Source organism: Engraulis encrasicolus, chromosome 8 (assembly GCF_034702125.1).
Source record: "Engraulis encrasicolus isolate BLACKSEA-1 chromosome 8, IST_EnEncr_1.0, whole genome shotgun sequence".
In the NCBI taxonomy this organism is placed as follows: domain Eukaryota; kingdom Metazoa; phylum Chordata; class Actinopteri; order Clupeiformes; family Engraulidae; genus Engraulis; species Engraulis encrasicolus.
This window is the reverse complement of record NC_085864.1, coordinates 20,596,214-20,598,713: the sequence shown is the minus strand read 5'-3', so window position 1 is coordinate 20,598,713 and position 2,500 is coordinate 20,596,214. Positions and strand designations below refer to the sequence as shown.

Below are 2,500 nucleotides of genomic sequence, written 5' to 3'. Positions count from 1 at the left end.
CAGTACACCTAAGGTTAACGCTACACTTGCTCTAGCATCAGTCGTGTATTGCTCATCACTGTGTTTTCGATTATTTTTTAACGGTAAGTTTGAATGTTCCCACATAAAGATTTTTTTCATTATGATGGTGCTCTCGGACATCCTTTGAATCAACTTATTGACTAGGTTGAACTATCTTTTCTGTTGTCCCTTTACTCAGAATCATGAATTAAATATTACATGCGGATTTCAGTTGTATTATCGTGAGGGATTTGCTGCATGTTTTTGACTCAAATTTTTGCAGATGGCAATTATATGTTATACACGTTATCTTCCTCTTTTTCTTTGTGTGTGGCTGTCTGTGAATCTCTGTGTGAGTGTCTGTGACTCACAGTGTTTCATGTGGGTTAAGTTTTTAATCAAAGGAATGAATCCGTCAAAGTTATTTTTCACGCTGGAAGACGTGGTTCCTTGGCCAGGCAGCGATATAGAGCTATACCTTTTGAGGTGGAATAGTGGATTGGAATTTGCATCCACAGGCTGTGTGTGTGTGTGTGTGTGTGTGTGTGTGTGTGTGTGTGTGTGTGTGTGTGTGTGTGTGTGTGTGTGTGTGTGTGTGTGTGTGTGTGTGTGTGTGTGTGTGTGTGTGTGTGTGTGTGTGTGTGTGTGCAAGCGTGAGAAAGCTTTCTGTGTGTGCTTCCGTGGTCAGCCAGCTAGCCAGCGATATTCATAGCGGCTTCCTCTTGACTGACACCTTTCGCTGTTCCCCTCAGACCGAAAATCCGCGCTCGGTCCGAATTCCATTTCCTGTCCTCGTCCCTGAAATCATTAGGCATTCGGAGATGGTGACAGGGTCACGCCTGCGGGGGTCTTTGGGTCGTCGGGGTCGTCCAGGTGACCCCGGTCAAAGGGAAGGGGTCAGCCTCAGCTGTGAGTTTTCGCTTTAGCAGCTGTGAGAGCGAGACTTCAAAACCGCCACACGTTCTACTCTCTTTCAAAGAAGGCCTGCCAGCTGAGCCTATTTCCAGACTGTCTGTCTGTCTTTGAGAAATCTTCAGTCTTCGAGAAAAATCTTGAGAAATGTCAACTGAATTTCAGGTTTATGTGTTCGTGATATAGGCCTAAGTCTGAGCGCATACATCTGTGAAGACTTTGCAGTGTCTATAGCTCTTTATCCGTATTAGTCTGATGCCATATTTATAAATGGCAGCTTAAGTTGTAATATCATAAAGCTGTTATCATTGGGTTTTATTTAACATACTCATTATTACTGTTATTTTATGTTCCTATACAGTACATTACATAACTGTGAGTCCTGCTCTGCTCTGCTCCACAAACATCTTTTTCGCTGATGATATTTTTGACATATGTCAACAGGCATTAATAAAATCGCTCCGAAAGCCTTCTCTGTAGCTCACACACCATCGACTAAGAGAGAAAAACACATTTGGCATGATGACACCGCGTCGGCGAGGTGGGAGGACAGCGGGAAACACATAGTAAATCTGGCGGAGCACGCGAGAAACATGTGTTCCCCTGGTTATTATCAGTGTTGCCAGATTGGGCAGCTTCCAGCCCAATTGGGCTGCTTGGGAAGGCCGTCTGCGGGTACAAATGGGCAAAAATGGACATTTGGGCTTATTTTTCAGCAAATTCATGGCCATAGAAATAAACGGAATTTCATTCAAATTGGGCGGGAATCGATTTAGTGCTTCCAGGCGGATTTTGAGCATTTTTTTGGGCTGGGAATCACCAGTCTCATCTGGCAACCCTGGCTATTATCTGTCTTCTTTGGGCTTACGGAGAGAGCACGGGGGATATAGGCGGCTTTATGGTTCTCAAGCATGGCCACTGGGGCAGGCAGCTCGCTTGTAAAGGCTTTTTGGGCAAGGGGAAGGGGGACGAAGGCACGCAGTAAAAGGAAAACAGGCACACTTACATAACATGGGGTCTAACTCTCAAACACCCCCCTCACATCACCACAGCCATTGACTTCACAACAAACACTTGTACACGTACGTACAGTACATACGAGCAAATATACCGCCCCCCCACCCCACCTCTCTCTCTCTCTCTCTCTCTCTCTCTCTCTCTCTCTCTCTCTCTCTCTCTCTCTCTCTCTCTCTCTCTCTCTCTCTCTCTTCTCTCTCTCTCTCTCTGTCACACACACACACACACAGACACACACACACACACAGACACACACACACACACACACACACACACACACACACACACACACACACACACACACACACACACACACACACACACACACACACACACACACACACACTCCAAAAACTATTCCCAAGCAGAGGGGATGACAGGACCCTGAGGAGAGACAGTGCTTTGCTAGCGATGCTCAATCTGCACTGCGGTGTGCTATGTGTATGTGTGTGCTTGTGTGTGTGTGTGTGTGTGTGTGTGTGTGTGTGTGTGTGTGTGTGTGTGTGTGTGTGTGTGTGTGTGTGTGTGTGTGTGTGTGTGTGTGTGTGTGTGTGTGTGTGTGTGTGTGCAC

The 2,500-nt window shown here is 46.2% G+C and overlaps 1 protein-coding gene across 7 annotated transcripts in view; it reads left to right on the top strand.

Annotated features, from left to right (window-relative positions):
- Nucleotides 1-2,500, top strand: part of LOC134454246 (stAR-related lipid transfer protein 13-like) — a 206,165-nt gene that overhangs the window by 171,834 nt on the left and 31,831 nt on the right. The gene's annotated exons all lie outside the window — the stretch shown is intronic.